The 19,718-nt window shown below is 41.7% G+C and overlaps 2 long non-coding RNA genes across 2 annotated transcripts in view; one reads left to right on the top strand and one right to left on the bottom strand.

Annotated features, from left to right (window-relative positions):
• Positions 1-14,194, bottom strand: part of LOC143415871 (uncharacterized) — a 47,550-nt gene extending 33,356 nt beyond the window's left edge. Inside the window, exons 1-2 of the long non-coding RNA XR_013096294.1 lie at positions 13,845-14,194; positions 6,755-6,860 (exon numbers count right to left, since the gene is read on the bottom strand). This is a non-coding gene — a long non-coding RNA (uncharacterized LOC143415871). The remainder of the gene's footprint in view (positions 1-6,754; positions 6,861-13,844) is intronic.
• LOC143415866 (uncharacterized) overlaps positions 1-19,718 on the top strand; it is a 350,735-nt gene that overhangs the window by 61,996 nt on the left and 269,021 nt on the right. The window lies entirely within an intron of this gene.

Here is a 19,718-nt window from a genome sequence, read left to right as displayed (position 1 = left end):
ATTTGAGGAATGAACTGTTAGGGTGGAAAAAGTGAATCAGGTTAAAATAGTGGTGCTTTATATCAGTGAAGATGTATAATGTAATTTAAAATGTTGATGATGGGTTGTAGTGGGCTTGTACTTACAAAACTGCCTCATTTTATTGGAACGATCCACAGTTGCATCCATTCACGGATGACATCTGACATCATTTGACATCTGGTCTGAACACGTTTGTACACAAGATGCCTCAGTTCTGGATGTTCCCACAGACTCCTCTGTGCACCTAAAGAAAAGGTCAAGGGTCAGCAGCACATGTAGTTGGGACAATTCTTCAGTCGCACAAACTACATAATCATTTTCCTCCAATGACGACTTTTCACTTGCAGAAATGGTCCTGTGTGATTTCCAGGCTGTGATATAAAAACTAGTTCCTAATGGCAGCGACTCACTCAGTAAACATGTGTTTCCTTCACCAACCTCACACACAGATCCAATAAGATCAGGAAGTGGGCAGTATAGTACAATATGTGTTATTCTGTGCTGCACTGCCCAAACTAAAGATCTGCTGAAGTGTTGGAAATGATCCAGATGTTTATTTTGGACGATACAGCAGAAGATCAGACATGAAAGTGGAGATAACACAGAAGACCTGCAGCAAAGGTCAGAGGTCAGACTGGGCCCTGGATTCAACAATGAGCCAATGATCATCAAGCAGTGACTAAAGCAGAGCCCTGACGTTCTGACATTCATCACACAGTCAGAACAAATGTCTGCTGATGACTTCATCTCATGAAACGACTGATAGATGTCAGTTCATTGATCAGCTGAGCTGCTGATCTTCATCGTCACAGAAACATTCAGCTTGTTTCAATCAGTAAATAACTCCCACTACTCCCAGTTTGAACTGTTCCCACTCAAAATGCTGTGAGAACAATGATCATTGTAGAACTTCACAAACATCACGTGTTGTTTTCCACATGTAAGATCAGCAAACACACAGAAACTTCCTGTTGCCACACACGGCCTCTAAAATCTCTTCCACGCTTTCTGTCTGAAGTCCACTCTCTGTGTCGGATCCACAGGAAACAACAAGATCTTATTAACATGGTTTTCAATGTGTCTCCTTCCAAAAAGTCCAACCAATGAACAAATGTGTGTATTTGTGGAGGCCGAACAAAAGCATGACACATTTCTCTGTTTCTATAAACTGGAGTCAAACACAAACATGAAGAGTTTCACTGACAGACTCCAAAATGCCCCCACAGTGGATCAAAGGGAAATCCTACAGTGTGGCCAGAGACTCTTAATGGCTCCAACATCAACACATCCACAATGTTGGATCCAGTTCTGCCTCACAGAGTTACTAAGACACACCCTCTGCCAGCATCACAACAGCTCCACCTGCTTCACCTGCCTCCTCAGCATCTGTACACCTGAAGAGAAAAGAAAGGCTCCAACAGCTCAAATCTACAAAGGATTCATGAAGTTTCATCCAACAATAACATGTTTGCCTTCCACAGTGTGCTGTTAGACACCACTGTACCTCTGCCATTTCAAAAAGAGCAGCTTGGGAACATTTTGGCTCCAAACACTTTGTGTTTAAGTTCTTTGTTTTCTTTGTGAAGCCGACAACATCTGGAGCTTTGTGACTCATAGAAACATCATTTTGTTCTTTAGATGACAGCAGATTGGGACTGAATAATCAATCACTATCAAACCAATAAAGACAAACATGCTGATTTTACAGGAACTTTGTTGGAGAAGCTGCAAAGACATGAAACTGGTGGAGATCCCAAACCAGTTGATAGTGCTGGTTATTCCAAATAAAGCTGTTTCCCTTTGAGATGAAATGACTTTGTGTCCTGATATATAATAAAGATGTTGTTGTTTTTGAGCCCCTGTATTAAAAGTAGTTTAAAGTCAGCTTGAGTTTGATGTCTTTATGTCAAAGCTGCTCATGATGTTGAGCTGCTGATGGAATAAAAACAATATAAAAGCATGTAGTCCAGACTTAAATGTAGCCTGTTGTTAGCTGAGGTCCACACACAGTGTTTGACAGTGTAAAGTGTGTGAAAGGGCTGCTGGTGGAGCTCACTAGGATGAGCAGGTGACCACGAGGTGGAGAGCAGCTGGCCTGGCTTTGACCCGGGCCACGCCCCCTTTCTCTCTGCTTTGCTGTCACTTATCTTCACTGCTCTGTCCAATAAAGCTGAAAAAGGCCCCGAATCAAAGAAATCTGCTGCAGCCTCTGAAATGTCTTCTGTTTCCTTCCCGACGGCTTTTTCACCGTCAGCCCATCAGACAGTCCAGCAGCATTTATGATGATGTCATGATGTTGAAGAGGCTGCTACGGTGGCCTCCCATGACCCCCAGCCTCATCACAGCTGAGATGCAGACATTTGAAAACATTCAGCAGACAACTGAATAACAGTCCAACACAACAGTCTGTGTGCAGACACACACTGACCTTTCATGAATGAATGAATGAATGAATGCTTTATTGGCCATATGCAGGTTACCCCACAGAGGAATAGGACCCCCCCCCCCCCCCGACTTACACACACAACAACAAGACAACACAAGGGAATACAGTCGGAGACCGGCAGCGTTGGGAGAATAACACTGAAAAAATTACACAACATTGGGAAAAGTACAAGAGGAAAAAAAGAGACCTCTTCACACGCTGGGCAACCTATGGGAGGACAGCATGAGAACAGGAAACAAAAAAACTCCTCTGCACAGAGAGCACATTAATGTCCACATCACAACATCAGAGCACATGACAAGCCACAGGGGATGGATAGGGGGGTGGGGGGTGATTCGAAGGAACACAGCAGTCGTCCTGCACCATGCTATCATTTCAGCGCGGCACGCAGACCCGCTGCCTTCCCCCGCAGGAACAAGCATCGAAGGCGTTTGGAAGGGAGGGGGATGAGTGCGTGCTTATCAGTGTAAGTGTATGTGTGTGCGTGTCCATAGTTCAGCTGAGACAGTGTCCTTCGCTGTATCAGGCTAAGTAAACAGTCCTCCAGCCGATCCAGGTGTCCTTCATGGGATGGGAAGAATAGTCATCACACAGTCGTTATCAGGGAGTTGTTTTGGTGGGCTCCAGCCTTGGGCCTAGCAGCTGGCGCCGTGGTGTCCAAATGTTGAATATTGTTGATTCATATAGTCAAACACAGCTGGTTGAGTCATTTCTCTGTGAGTCTAAAGTGAATCTAGTATTTGAAAGTCCACTTCCTGTATTTGTTGTTGAAGCCATTAAATAACCTTCTTCATCCAGCTGACAGCATCTTCATCCTATGATGTGAACAGTTCCTCCTGTTGATGACAAACCTCTGACAGGATCTGCTTGAGGAGCTTTTTCATGTGCAGCTCTCTGAGGTCAGGGCTGAGCTGCTGTTTCATCTTTAAGAGCTGCTGCCTCCTCGCCGGACTTGTTCTCCTCTTCTTCTCCTAATGACACCATTTCTGCTTCATATAAAATTCAATAAAGATGCTGACATGTATCTGTAGCAACAACATCATTGAATCTAGAACAACTGGAGCCAAACCAGTGGCTCTGCTGGGATCACTGGTGAGCCAACACTTCCTTGTTGATGCAGATTTCAGGGCTTCCTTTTGCTCCTCCGTTATAACTGTTCTCTCTTCTCAACACATGATGACACAAAGGAATCAGCAGTGACAAAGATGATGCTGAAGAGAAGCACACACTTCACACATATAACAGACCAGTGCAGTTACACACACCTCTGCTCGACATCAGGCCTCAAACAAAGACACAAAACACTAACTTGACTCTAAACAGAAGAAACGAGCAGCTGTTTCTGTTCTGTGCTTATTTATATTTGACACACATGCTTCTCTTTGTGCAAACACACATCGCACTATAAGGGTAACCTCGCACACAATGATTGGACAGCACAGTGATGATGCTGGGAGATCCTATACGCAGCAACACAGAAACACTGAGAACTTTAAACAATGATGGAAAGTGTTATAAATGACTTGTTGGCCTCTGATCTGTCACAAACAGCTGAAACGTGTCTCTCATGAGTCACATGAAGGTTTTTGACAGAAAGGACAAAAAGTAGCTGCAGTCAGTTTGTGTCATTTTTATATTTATTCATCTGGGAGAAAAATCTGAGGGACATTAAAATGTGTTTTCAACAGAGACAAGAACATGAATATAACAGAACAGGTAAATGAACATGTTTCAAGTAAACAGCTGGACTGATCAGGTCCAAACACAGAGTGATAAACTTGTCAAACAGCTGTCATATCTTTATATAGAAGCTCTTTATAAATGCTGCTCACTGCAGTCTGTTTACTAATAATGTCAAAGTGTTAGAAACACAGAAACATCAGAATGGTCTTTGTTCACAGAAACCTGTCTGGGATCCTTTGTTGTTCTTTTGATGCAGAGTTACATTATAAATATAAAGAGTTATTTCAGAGTCTCATCAGTTTTCCTGCATGTCTTTATTTAACACATCAGCAGGGCTGAAGCTCTCATGTTAAACACACACTGATCTATGGACACGTTCATGTGTTTCTAACAGAACCAGGCTGTTATCAGCCTGCACTAACATTATGTCACACACACTGAATGTAACAGTGACAGTTTACATCATCACACAATCAGCTGTGATTGTTTCACTGTCATCAAACGAGTCAACAGGAAGTAGAATCAATAGAAACCAATCATTTCCTGACAGCATGTCTGATGGAAATAAGTGCAGATTATGTATGAAGTCTAACTGCACACAGTAACTGTGTTACAATAAGGACTTAACAGCGCCCTCTGCTGGAGTGTTTCAGTACTGCGTTAACTACAATACACCACCTCCTCCTCACACCACCTGCTACAGCTCTACTCTTCTATGACTACAGTCATCCACAGCACTGATGTGAGGTCACATGGTTCATATGTAAGGAGCACAGCTGACCTCAGGTCAGTTTAATGACTGTGAGCAGCAGCTGTGTTATTGTCACTGTGACAGGGAGACACTCTCAGACACAGCGCTCATGTCAGCTTGTTCTCATGCAGGAGGATCAGGAGCTCCATGTTTGTCTTTCTGTTTGAATCATGATGTGTTTGTGCCATCAGAGTCTGTCATGAGTACTCAGGGTTTCACAGCAGCTCTTCTGGATGCTGACGAGGACTCCAACCTCATGTTTCACCTCTCTGAGCTTCTGATGTCTGTGAACACTCGTGTTTCTTCTCTGGGCTCATCTGGACAAAAACACCTTTCTGTGTTTGGCTGCAGCCTCATTCTGACTGACAGGAAGTGTGTTATCCATGAGCTGCACTTCTGTGAGGAAGTTTCCTGCTGTGTTTCCTGTCTGTGGACAAACACGAGTGTTCCAGCTGAGGACTTGGTTCCTTCCACCTGTCCATACAGGACATCACGCTGTCTGCAGCTCTGTAAATGCAGCTCCAGGTCCTTCCACGTGCTGCTCTGTATTTGTGCAGTTTGTAGTGTGTCCTGGGAAACGTAGCACACATGGTGTTCTTCTGCTGTTTCCTCCTTTCACTGAGTGTGAAACACTGACGCTGTGCTGTTGTTCACAGAGGGGAGCTGATTCTAGCTGCAGCTGGACTCTGTCATCTAACTGAATGTGTTGGTGCTGATCACGGGGCTCTGAGGGGGGAGCAGCAGGAGGACTCTGGATGCTGACGTCAGTGTATCTGTGGAAGCTCCCACAGCGTGTCTGTCATTCAATATTGTGCTGGATATTGTATCTATGCAAAGATGAACAGACTGTGTGTTCACTGGTCTCTGTGCTGCAGCTCTGATGTCATCATCACTCCCTCCTCCACCCTCAGCAGTCCCAGCATGCTGCTGTGGTGCACCCCACCCTCACTCTACACCTGAGCCACAGACCACACCCTCCACCTCAATATACACCACAGTTTTCTCTGCTGTGGAAATGAGATCAGGAGGAAATCATCATTATTATTATTTAATAAACGCTCACATTAATGTGGGCTTATTTGTTTCATATTAGCTGTTAGTATCATGGTTGCTAGGCAACCTGGGCAGCGCGACGGAGGCTAGACGTCCCATTTCACGAGCCTACGAGCCTCGCACTTCGGCCTTAGCGGTCTTTGAGTACGCGGCCCTTGAGGACTTTAAAGCTGCAGAACCTGAATCGGGATACAGCCATGATGATCTCCAGCCTCGTGCTCGCCAACATTCTCACCTGAGTTAAGAAGACGATCACTGAAATGGTCTCAGCAGGTCCTTTGATGACAGCAATGAAATGCAGTGGTAAGGCTTTTTGGGGATTAAGTTCGTTTTCATGGCAAAGAAGGACGATGCAGTTCATCTGATCACTCCTCATAACATTCTGGAGTGCAGGCAAAATGCTATTATAAAAACTTAAGCAGCAACTTCTCCAGGTTCCAATATTTATGCAATTCTCAAACCTTTTGGCCACGACTGTATAACCTCTTCTGAAGTTTAGTGGATATTATACATGGTTATGCTCAGGATGTGTCGGCCAGTTTCCACTGGAAACGCCTTTTGGTTAAACTGTCAGCGAGGAATTTGCATTTGCACTGTTACATTTTTATATAACTTTAATGCAGATAAACAACAGCTGCTTGTTTCAGTGAAAATACATTGATGGGTTTTTAATAAAGTTGTGCAGCTGTAAAGTATTTTGTCTGGTGTCAATTCTATCGTCAGCTACATCGTTATGGCAAATGTTCAAATGTATATGGTGATAAATATCTTTGGTCATATGGTCCTGCTCTGTCTGTCACCTTCTGTGTTGAGCTCATTGTTTCCTCTGTAGTGGCTGAGCTGAGTCCAAGTAGCTGAAAATGTTCCTCTGCTGCTCCGTCAGACTCTCCTCCTCCTGCTGATCAGCTGGGACACAAAACAGATCTTTGTTAGGCTCCACACTGCACTGAAGAGTCAAAGTGTCTCATATGTTCATCTGACAAGTAAAAGAACACATTTTTGTTTCCCGAGGTGGGCAACTTGTTGGAAACAAACACAAAAGCTTTGAGCACTGATACCTGCCATTGCTGGCATTGAAAGATGCAACGCCAGCAATGTGGATTGTCAAGACTCAAACCAATCATCAAGCAAAGACAACAGGGATCAAATGTACCGCATTTTGATCCGGGACGTATTCTGCATGAAAACAAGCGCTCACTCTTCCTGCTCAACAAATGACAAGGGCGGAGCCTTATACCACGTGATACAGAAGCTGTGCCGTGTGATGCTAAAATTAGCAGGGAAAAAACAACGGAGAGCACGTCAGGGATGACGAGAAAGTGACAGGAGAAAATCCGTCCCGGTCAACCACCCAAACATCAATAACGGGAACCTTATACAGCGCTTCCCTATACACGTCGAACTCCCGCAGGCACAAAGACATCACGGAGGCTATCACTTATCACCTGATCAAAGATATGGCTCCATCAACACTGTGCAAAGCGAGGGATTTAGGAAAACGATCAACACCCTAGACAAACGCTACACAGTGCCGTCCCGCAGCTATTTTTCTATTGTTGCACTACCTGCTCTGTACACACAGCGTCGAGCAACGGTGGAGACGGAATTTCAAGCAGGACAACATTTTGCTGCAACAACAAAACGTGAGACATTTGTTGTTTTATGTTTATTTATTGTTATGAGAGAATCATGATCTCAATTCTAAGCCAAAAAATCGTGATTCTCATTTTATGCAAAATCGTGCAGCCCTAACATTAACACAAAACTATTGTTTCACCAGAGAAACACACATGAAGAGAGAGAGAGAGACAATAACAGCTACCAAACAGTCGTCATAATTCGTCACACAATGAGAAAAGGACAAATCAACAAGTAACAATGACTAATTAATATTAAAATCTGTAACATAATGTATTGTTTGGAGTTTAGTCTGATTGGTTCAGGATGACCTGCCATTATCCAATCACACGTCTGCTTACCTGCATCTTTTCTCTTTTTTCTAACCTGAGCACCTGATGGCTTTGAACTTTTGTTGTCCATCTTCCATTGGTTTGAATTTTGCGCTCCAGTACAAACACAAATCCCCCAACCCGAGGATCAGCACAATTAACCTAACAGACCTACACCTTAGTTCACAGATTCACTTTGTCTAAGGTTGATTTCTGGGATTTCACACAACCCAGGATTCAGATCGTGAATCCATGATGGGCTTGGATTTACATCATTATAAATGAAATGTGCTCTACTTGGAAGCAGCCGGCCCCGCCCCTTTTGACGGGTTGTGTGAGACTTTAAATCATCAAACTGTAAATTATAAATTTAAATTGTTATTGATCCTTTACCCCGAGTCCTAAAGTGTAGATTTATTTTCTTACTCTTCTTATATTTATTGTTTGTTTACTTGCACCGCTGTAACTGCAGCCTCGTCGTCTCGTCTCTCTATATGCTGGACTGTCTGTAGCGGAGATGACAATAAAGTTTACTTTGACTTCAGCAGCGCGCAGGCGCACCGAGGGCTCTCGCGCTCACTTTATAGAATTTAGAAAAAACATGGGTGCAGATTATAAGTCTGTATCATAATATCTGTTTGTTTTTATTTTGTTTTGCGAGTTGGTTATTAGATGCCGCTCCAGCCAGCCAGAGACTCCCCGCCGCCCCGCCCTCTCCTCCCTGTGCCGCCAGCAGCAGGCGCACCTCGCAAACGGAGGGCGCCCTTACTCCCAGCAAATGGCTGATAGAAAACCGATCGGTGCCTACGAATTTCCCAATATGCGCTGGCATGACGTCGGGGAAGCATGGGTACGACCGATTCTTTTATTTTTTTCTTGCCAATGCCCGTGATGCCCCCCCCACCACGATGCATTCTATTGGTTTGCACACTTACACACACCCAGCTGTGGTTTCCTGTTTTGCTGGACTCTGGAGAGCCCCGCCTTTAACGCTCTTCTCTCACAGAGAGCAACAGAAAACTTGGAAAAACTCCAGATTGACTGAACTCAGTTCAAAGTTACCTTGACACCTTTAGATGTGAGACGTAGTGATGGTCCGCTTGAAGCTGACGCTCCGGTGCGTGTGTCAGAAAGATCAACGCGCTGCTTCAGAAGCACCGTGTCGAGGCTTGATTCGTTTGGCCAGAGTCACGTGATCAGTGACGTCTGAAGCTTCGTTTAGAACGTACCTTTTTTTAAATCGAACTTTATTGAAACACAATGAGTATACAACATACAAACAGATGAAGTTTACAAAAGAACAGAACATGAACATACAGAACCAGGAGTAAAAAAAATTAGTAGGCGAAAAAAATCAACATATTGTAACGTGCAGTGGAGATGAAGCCAGCCGCGGAGGTGTGCAGGTGGATAGCGAATGAGCAACAGCTTCTGACTTTCCAAAAAGTACTCATTTATTTACAATATCAAAAATAAAAGTGCTACCTCTACCACACATTACTAAAGAGCACACTAGTCCGCGTACACACGGGAGCATCCATTACAGGAGGAGTGCGAAGAAGAACAAAAAGGGGGTGACACCAGTCGTGAGACAGGAGGCGCCGCCATGTGGTGATACACTGCATTACAATAGCAACTGTTACAATATAAATATTGTTCTGAGAGGCTTTTTGTTGGTTGAGTCTGAAATTGATTGTATGTACAATTCATATCCTTATAAAACGGCAGAAATATGGTGTTTTATTAATAAACTTACATTTATGGATATAAAATAGCTAAAAGTATTAACAAATATTTTATAAAAAAACATTTATCATTCTTCCTGGGGAACTTAAAGAAACAGAATAAAACATTTTCCCATCGTAAAGAAAACTCCCTTAAAATATGGACAATAACAAAACTGCTAAATTCTTCCAGAATCTCTGTGTAGAGGAACCAAAAGACATGTGCCACAGTTTCTGGATGATCCCCACAGAAAGTTCAATTAGTATTTATGTCTCTTTTAAATGTTACCATATAGTGACTGGCTGGGTCACATTTATGAAGAATTTTATATGAGATTTCCTTCACCTTGTTCACAATTAGATATTTATGGGATCATCCAGACTGTCTTCCAGGTGATATCTGGAACATGTCGGTTCCAGTAAGATATTCTATATATGGGAGAGACATGATATCTTCTTGGAATAAACTACGTATTCTCTTATTGCTGTTACCAAGTTCCTGTGAAAAGCAGATTTTTCCCACTGCTGACTCAGCTGGATCAGGGAGAGTGACTGAGGCAGATATTGAGCTGTCAGTGTTTTTATATAACATTAAAGTCCCTGAGGGTATGGCACCAAGCACCATTGAGAATTCCCCAACACTGTTTGACAAGTTTGACGAGCATCTTGACTTTTGGTCTTTGGATGTTAACAGTCCTGGATATGTGACTTCTTGTTTAACAGAAATGTTACAGAGAGCATTTGCAGTGCAGCCTTTAATTGGTAGTAATTCACATTTTTTTAGATTTCGACATAAAGCAGATGCCTCAGAGAAATCACTAATAACACTAAGGGCTGGACGGATTTGATTTGCATTCTTCAAGAAGAGTGTGGTGTCATCAGCTAGCTGGCTGATGATGAGCTCCTTATCAGCTGTGCTGATTCCTTGTATAACAGGTCAAATCTCGGGGTGGAGTCTTAATCGTTTTAATTGAGCTATTGCCATTCGTGTACAAGGTTTTGATAGCTTTACAGAAAAATGCCAAATTTTTCCAAAGAGTGGAAAATAAATTGATGTTCAATTGTATCAAAAGCCTTTTAAAAATCCAGGAAGAGAATGAAGCTATAGTCAGATACCAAATCAGAGTAATCAAGTAGATCTAAAACCAGTCTCATGTTCTTAGAAAGGTGTCTGTTTCTCATAAAGCCTGATTGTGTCTCATCCATAATTGTGTCCAAGAACTCTTTCATTCTGTTAGCAAGTACTAAAGCCATAATCTCATAGTCATCATTGAGCAGACAGATGGGTCTCCAATTATCAATAAGAAGTAAGTCTTTGTTTGGCTTTGGAATAAGTGTTATGAGACCCTGAGCAAGAGTAGGAGGGAGGATGTTATTCTCTACACTTCCTATGAAAAGCTGCAGTAAGAACGGAGCCAGGAGATTAGAAAATGATTCATAAAACTCTGCAGTTAAACCATCTGTGCCGGGAGATTTGTTGGCCTTAAGTGCAGAAATAGGATTACAAACGTCCTCCACAGTCAAGAGGGCTGTCACAGTGACTTCTATCTTCCACAACAATAGTTTTTAGGTTTTTAATATTATTGAGAAACAGCGTTGAGACATATATATATATATATATATTCTACTTTTCTAAATGATTGACTATTTCAATGGAGAACCTAAATGACACGGACCCGTGTTTATTATTACATATCTCTATTTTGAATGTGACAAGTCTATCATTGCCTGTTATTCATAGGTATTAACAGAGTTTTTGGCCTTTTTTTCCTCTATAACAGTTAATTGACTCTTTACAGTGGCCTGCTATGGTTAATAATAACATGTTCAGTCATGAGTGAAATCAAAGCTTTTCTTCACTTTAGCATTTAACATTCCCAACAATATAATGTGATACCTTAATTAAAACACAGCTAATAAAACACAATTTTCTTAATGCAAACATCAGTGACTCAACATTAGCAACCAAAGGGTTCAGTCTGCAGCTCACACTCATGTGAAGCTACAGCCTCCCCCTTTAGTCTCTGTCATCCTTCTGCTCCTGCACAAACAAAGCAAGACAAAACCTCCACCCTTCTTCTACAGGCTGGGTGAATTGTTGTGGACATTCACTAATCCTAAAGTCGGCACCGTTTTTGTCTCAGTATCAAGTCAGTTAAACTTTTAGTCGTCAGTCCGTCACAGTCCAGTCACATGCATACATCCACACACATTCATACCAGATATTGCTGATAATGGAGTCTCGCGCGCAGCCTATTCGAGCCTCCATCACCAGCAAGATGACGTCATCATTTTAAAGGAAAACAGCTCCTTGTTTTTGGACTGGATTGACTCGCTGCAATCCTTTTAGGCTCAGGACTTCTCATGTGATCAATGTCACATATAAGTGAATTTCTCCAAAGCCCATTATAATCATGGAGAAAAACACTTTGCCACTGTTTCCAATACTGGGGCCCATTGCAAACATGTCCAAGCATAAAACCATCTTTCTCTCTCTTAGAGAAAGAAAACAATCCAAACCTCACTGATAAAATCAACCTAGTGTCAAGCAAAACCCAAAAATCAACCAAAACTTCACCAGAAAGTTTTCCTCCCTCCCGGGACAATATTGTGCAGGAATACAGGCACCGTAACTCCTTTTGCACTGACAAAAACATGTTGGATTTACTTGATTCAATAGTGGACACTGGTTGCACACAAAGGTTTTGCTTTGGCAGAAACTTAAACAACTGAGTTAAATCAACACAACCTTTTCATATTCAGTAAAGCTGCATGTTGTGTTCATAAAACACGATTGAAACATGTTCAGATGGAGTAAGTTGAGCTCCTGGAACATTTTAATCCTTCAATTGAAATTGAATGGGTCTACAACAACTACCATCCTCCTATCTCTATCCTGGTTGCAGCAGGGCTGGGAAATAACCCTGAAGTGATAGGTTACCAGGCAGGGTACACCCTGGACAGCTCACCAGTCTATCAGATAGAAACATACAGCCGTTTACATTCATGGATAATTTAGCCCAGGACCTTCTTACTGTGGAGCAACAGCACTAACCAGCATGCCAACAATGGAGGAAATACAGGAAAGCTATGATTTCCTGTATTTGAGGCAGAATTCTTTTGTTCTTGCCCTTGACAGGTTAATCCACAATAAATAGCAACAGCATGCATGTGGTGTGTGTGTCGTTGTCTGCCTCTTATAACTCCAGTGATTTTCCTGTAGTTTGAAATCTTATGCGGTGTTGACACAATAATTTGTTGTAAACCAGGAAATTCCCAACTGTGGTAGAAAGCACAGCTTAGCCTTAGCAAATGTTCAAAGAAAAGTCGTCACTTCCTGATTTCTGCTTCACTGATAAATATTGTCACACTGGGGTTTTTGCAAATGATATCAGTGAGCACTGTGTGGCAGCTGGAGTCAGACAACTGAAGCTCCCACAATCAAGACCACAAACAGCTTTCAAAGGAGATTTGAAGCTTTTCTGGCAGCAAGCTTCATGATTTATGGGACTGGAACTGGAACAGAAACTACCTGATCACCAATGGTGAGCTGGCATGGAATTATTTTTATGACATTTTATCAAAGTTATAAATAAGCATGCCCATTAACACATAGTGAGTGAGCATGTTGTCTTCCCACGCAGTGAACAGCGGATGCTAATGTTTTTGTCACTTTTTACAGAGTCAAACTCAAAGTAAGGTCAGTGCTTCCACGCTTTAAACGCTGCACGCTCACACTCTCTCCACACTCGATAGATTATCCATTGTTCATCTGCACACAGCTGCGGTTTTAGTAACGCAGTGTGCTTACGGGAAAGTAACAGTAATCTAATTACCTTTTTTGCAATAGTAATCCCTCACTTTACTCGTTTCTTGAAAAAAGTAATCGGATTACTGCCCATCTCTGGTTGGAGCTGTGCACTTGTGGGTTCCACCTTGTGTACACGTTTATCTTTGCTGTGTGTACTTGTACCTCTGAGTGGAAGCTGAACTCTTGAGTTCGAGTATCGAAGCATCAGCTGTGACGTTAAAGTCCAAACAGCTCGTTCATTTGACGTGCAAATGAACGAAGGTAACGCCGTTTTCATGTGGATGTGTCACTGAGACACTTTCCACATCCACAGCTCACAAAATGGGAAAACTATAGAAGTATAACAATGAAGAAGTTACTATGTTACGGGTCCCAAGGATGAAGACCTCGATGACAAATATGTTACCTGTAAAAGCAGGTGAAGAGCAGAGTAAGGAAGACACGATGCGTCTCTGCTTTCCTCCAGAACGTGTCTGAGTCTGATTTATTTCACACAAATAAATGCTATAAAACACTAAACATGAGCTTTCAATATACTGTTCAGCTGCTTCCTCATTCACATCAATTACATTTACTTATTTCACAACATCAGTGAAATATACTCTTTTTAACTGGTTCAGTTTCTCAAGTTCACACTTCTTTCCATAACAGCTACATCCTTTTATCATATCAATAAACACATCACATTGTCTTCTGCAGTGTCTTACTGGCTAAACAGTTCTATTCAATAACAGCATTGGTAAATACATTACATTTGTTCCCTCCAGTAATTTACTGGCAAAATCACTATTTAGTGCATCATGAAACACAGCTTGTTGAATCAACCCATGAATGCCTCTGTTAGCTACACAGAGTTGCTCAGAGTGCTTGTGTTACACTAGCTAATCTACTCAGTCACTTTAACAGAACTATTAACATTCACATCTCACAGAACTGATTTGATTGGAGCATTACAACACGTTTGCACAGAGCATAGGAGCGCACTGACTCTGCTTCACGAGCGCTCCACCTAACGAGCGGGCTCGCGGTGCGGTCGCGCGGGACACTCCTCTGGTTTTCTCCCGTGTTTACATATAAATAACTTTGGCGGACCGCCTTAACTCTCCCATTCACATTAACGTGGGTAACCATGGTGACAATAAACAACATTTTCGGTGCGAGCACCGTGTACCGACCTGTAAAAGCAGGTGAAGAGCAGAGTAAGGAAGACACGATGCGTCTCTGCTTTCCTCCAGAACGTGTCTGAGGAAGCAGCGGAAGGTGGGCTCCACTTACTGCACCCCGAAACCCCGGAGCAAGCACCAAAGTTCCGCCCTCACTGCTTTCTAACATAAAATGAATCCCTGTTACATGGATTTTCTATCCTCTTAAAGAAACTGAAAATAAATACATATAGCAATGAAAAATGTCCCGTTACATGAGTGTTTTACACAAAATAATATTAATGTGGTCATTCCCTCACAGGGGTGCCACAACTACACTGCTGTTTTGACAGAGACACAGTGTGTTTATCTAACTTGGCTGAAGCCAAAGTTCTCCAGACAAATTCAGTCTGTTTCTGCCAAGTGTGAACTCACTGGATGAGCGCCAGATACACAGAATCAAAAAGGGATAAATTCGTTTTCTTATGTCAAGTTCATGTCACTAACAGCTTTGCAGGGTATAGCAGTCTGTACCTGACGCCGGTCATCCCACGTAGTCTTCCTCTCATATTTGCAAATGTGGCTCTGCGTTTCCAACAGAGGGAGGGAAATCTGGGAGGATGTTTATTTTAAAAACCCTGTGGTCTGTGGCCTCACAGACCACAACGGCAGCAGACCCAGCCTCACAAACCACAACAGCAGACCCGACCACAACAGCAGACCCAGCCTCACAAACCACAACAGCAGACCCAGCCTCACAAACCACAACAGCAGACCCAGCCTCACAGACCACAGCTCCAAATGCTACAACCACACAAGCCTCAGCTCCACAGATTACAGCCCAGCAATCTACAGCACAAACCATAGAACCAACAGTTGCAGAGAAATGTAAATAAATATAATATTTTTTTATTTTTAAAAAAAGGACTTTTGTTCCTATGACAGTGTTTGTTTCAGTACTCTGTAGATCATGGCATAGGAAATTTTACACCTTTAAAAAGATTTTGTTAGGTATATTTCCTAACAGAATATTTAAATTTAATAATATGTTAATGCTTTAAAAAAACATTCATGGGGCAAAACATTATAGAAAACTTGTAAAAGAATGTAAGCCACATGTGTAAAATTACACAAATGAAAAAGTGAGTCCTTCAAAACTGTGAATCTTTCTTTTGTTGTTGTGTAACCCAGAATGTTCATGATTTATATTGTATATCTGATGTACACTAAGAGTGAAAAGTTTGGACACACCTTCATTTTAATGTTGCTTCTTAATTTCCTTGTCTATTTTGTAGATTCATTGTTGATTAGAACTCGAGGCATCAAAACTATGAATGGACACATATGGAGCTGTGGAACAGCCTGCCGGAGGAGCTCAGGGCCGTAGAGAACGTACATGTTTTTAAGAACAGGCTCAAGACCCACCTTTTTAATTTAGCTTTTACTTAGCGTTTATTTATTTTATGCTTATTTATTCTATCCTGTCATTCTATTATTAATTTAGGCTTTACCTAATATTTTTTGGTTTTATTCTTATTAATTTTTTAATCTTCATAATCTTCTGTGTGTGTGTGTGTGTGTGTGTGTGTGTGTGTGTGTGTGTGTGTGTGTGTGTGTGTGTGTGTATTGAGAGTGTGGGGAGTGAGTTGGAGGGTGGGGTGGGCTGCTTTTAACTATGTAAAGCACTTTGTGCTACATTTTTTTTGTATGAAAAGTGCTTTATAAATAAAGATTGATTGATTGATATGGAGCACTAACCCTAACACAAATGATGTAGTAAACCAAAAAGTATGAAAGAATCAAAAATATTTTTTATATCTTAGATTCTTCAAATTAGCCACCCTTTGCTTTGATCACTGCTTTGAACACTCTAGGCATTCTGTCAGTGAGCTTCATGGGGTAGTCACCTAAGATGATTGTCACTGCATGAAAAGCATGAACACACAGAAAAACACTGAATGGGAAGGTGTGTCCCAAATTTTGACTAGTAGTGTATGTTCTTCATTTTCTTATTTTCTAAAATTGCTGTCATATATGCTGCTAGTGACATAGAATGCCCACTACAAGAAGTATATTAATGTTGTGATGATGACTGCCTGCCAGCAACAGTTTGAAAGATCAAATACTCTTTAAGACGCTGCTTTTAACAGCCCAAAAATTGACACTATATTTTAGAGATAATAAAACTAGTTTTGGAGGAGAAAAATAACATTTTTCCAGAAACGGTTATGTAATAGTAAAGGCCACAGGTGCAAGCCTTGAGCCTGAGTATTTTAAAATATAGTCATGTAGCTTCAACTAAACATAATTTTAAAAATTTGTTGTAATAGGTGTTTCTGCAGGAAAAAAATTTGATAGGGGCCAAGAGCTTTTCTATTGCTATGTATTTAAATTTCTTTTCTTTCATTAATATGAATTTATTTAAATGTCTTTGTAGAACATTGTAAGTGTAACTTTACCCCCAAATAAAAGCAAATTTAAGTGCTCTTTTTTTTTTTTTTTTTTTACAAAATACAATGTTAAACCATGTGCCCATTTTATCAGCGTCTTAAAAGTATTTACCCTGAAACACGTCTTTTGTCAGACACTACATAAGAAATTATGCATTTTAAATTTTGATTTACATTTAGTCCTGCTGACTTATCTCTTTTTCTTATTACTTTTTGTAGATATAATGGATGCCTGGGCTGGAAAGAGTCCTCACATTCTACTCTCCAGAATTGGTGCTTACAAATTATTCTACTGGGATATCCAACAAATTGGTACAGTGATCTAGATGTAGATGTTAAATTAAGAAGTCTAAAAAAACCAAATGGTCTCCAAAGTTACTGTACTTATTGGTTATACTGTGACTTATTTGGCAAATATACCCTTTGTGATAACAAAGCCAATATGGATTACAGATGGGGGGGGCACACATTTTGGCAGCCGATGCCACACAGCCTGATAAAATCTGTATCCCTCCATAACTTTTGCTGTGAATAAGACATCTTCTCCAAAGTTACTGTACTTATTGATTAGATTGAGATTGATTTTGCAAATGAACTCATTCGTGATAGCTTTGCTACAAAGTGTAAACCGAGTGTCAATTCACTGGAGAGCGACGTGTTTCCATCTGGTTTTACAGTATTATAGTATCAAAGTCTTTTTCTAGACAAAGTATTCCCAGCAGGTTATTTCAGTGTACAGTATAAGGTAAACTGTCTTCCACACGGCACATTACAATGTCACGAAACTAATATTAAATTCATCGAGTCTGCTGTTTTCCAGCTTTTACTCTTTATCGCGTCGACTGCAGATCAGTGACAAGTAGCGTACAGAACGGAGCTGGGCAAGTGGCTCCTCCTACTTTGCGCACTCCCGTGAATGGGGAAACAATTTTTGACGGGGGTAACTACTTTGGCACAACAGCGTTCTGCCGTCAAGGGCGATCATTGGTTAAATGTGATCATGTGACTGATGCAAGCCAGATCCTTTTATTTAGCAAAACTGTGATTAATAGTTAAATATTATTGTTGAGGGGCACAGACAGGACTCCGCACGCACACATTAAAAAATAATAATAATTTTTTTTAAAAAGTTGCCTCAACAAAAGGGCACCTTGGGCACCCATCAGGAAAGGGGCGGGTGCTCAAGCCCCTCTAGCCCCCCCCTCTGCACGTGCCTTCCTTTAAAGGTTCTTCAATGAACCACTGAAAGAAATGGTTCTTCAAAGAACCATTGTTTGAAAGGTTCTTTGTGGCACCAAAAAAGGTTCTTCTATGGCATCAGTCTAAAGAACCACTTTTGGTTCCAGTTGGCACCTTTATTTTTCTGAGTGTGGGGTGGCAAGTGCCACCCTAAAATGATCTCTTGCCACCCCAAGTGCCACCCCAGTTTTGCATATGACAGTGTTGTTTATTAAAATAAGATCGCATTAACAGTTTGAGCGTAGTTACAGTCAGCAGTGAATATAAATGCTAAAACTGTATATATTGCATAGTGTCGTCCCCCCCCCCCCCTGCATCAGTAACAAATGGTTCAGCCCATAGCAGGACAGCTTTTTTCTTGTTTTCAGCAGCAAGCGATGCTTATGATCGTGCCAGAGCACATTCTGAACAACACCATGGGAATTTTGGATTTTACACAGGTGGGTGGATGTTACACTGTGGAAATGGAGGAAGGTGAGTGTTATTAACCCTCTGTGGTCCACGGACATGCTGCACCTCCAAATCGCATGACTGATGTAAGCTGCCATAGCAACAAGCTGCAGCAACGCTGAGTCTCTGTTTCAGCCACATTGAAAGTTCAGACTTCAAAGTTTTTAAATTTTAATTACAGGCCAGTAAATCCAGAGTTATGATCATATATATATCAGCCACGCTTTGTTCTAAACACTGTCGTCACGTTTGTGTGTTTTAAGCGTTTTCTAAGGACAGCGCGAAAACAGTAAAGAAAGGAAAAAATCCACGTTTCCTATCGGTGGAAAAATGCACCATGTCGACCAAGAAAATTTCTCTAGATCCGCCCTTGGTCTTGCTGCCACAGATGGAGCTCCCACAGCCAGGGGAAGGAGTACTAGCAGTCCAGAAGCAGCGGCCAGCCAACCAATGCAGAGGCCGGCCACTTCAGAGAAAGCCAAAGACGGGACCCTGGACCCCAAGAACCACCCGACACCTGGGGGAACCCCGACCGCGCAACTAAGAGGAACAAGCCATCCCCGGAAAACAACCCTCATAGGAGCAGGCCAGCAAGTCTCGCACCAGTTGTGACATCACATCCTGTGTCGTGCGACATAATCGTTGTGGTGCGTTGATCAGTATCGCTTAATTTTTGTAACTTGATCCATTTGCCGTGGTCGTTGCAATCATGCTCATTTTTCCACCATTTTAATGATGATCCTGCACCGAAGCTCAGAGACACACGAATACACAGAGTGAGATGTTGAAGCAGTTTGAAAATGTGAATTTGTGGAGAGAAGTTTGCAAAAAACACCCTCAACAAAGTCGTGGCTTCCAGGACGTGAGCATAAATCTTTGCACAGATAATGTTCATATGTGGATTCCTGGTTTTCTGCAGTTAACTGTGACCCAAAGCGTATTTTTAAAATGGTTCCAGGCAATAAAGTCTAAAAATAAATACATCTACTTCCTTTTTCT

This window comes from Maylandia zebra, unplaced genomic scaffold (assembly GCF_041146795.1).
Source record: "Maylandia zebra isolate NMK-2024a unplaced genomic scaffold, Mzebra_GT3a scaffold11, whole genome shotgun sequence".
In the NCBI taxonomy this organism is placed as follows: Eukaryota; Metazoa; Chordata; class Actinopteri; order Cichliformes; family Cichlidae; genus Maylandia; species Maylandia zebra.
The sequence above is the reverse complement of the archived record's forward strand: the minus strand, read 5'-3'. Positions and strand labels throughout refer to the sequence as shown.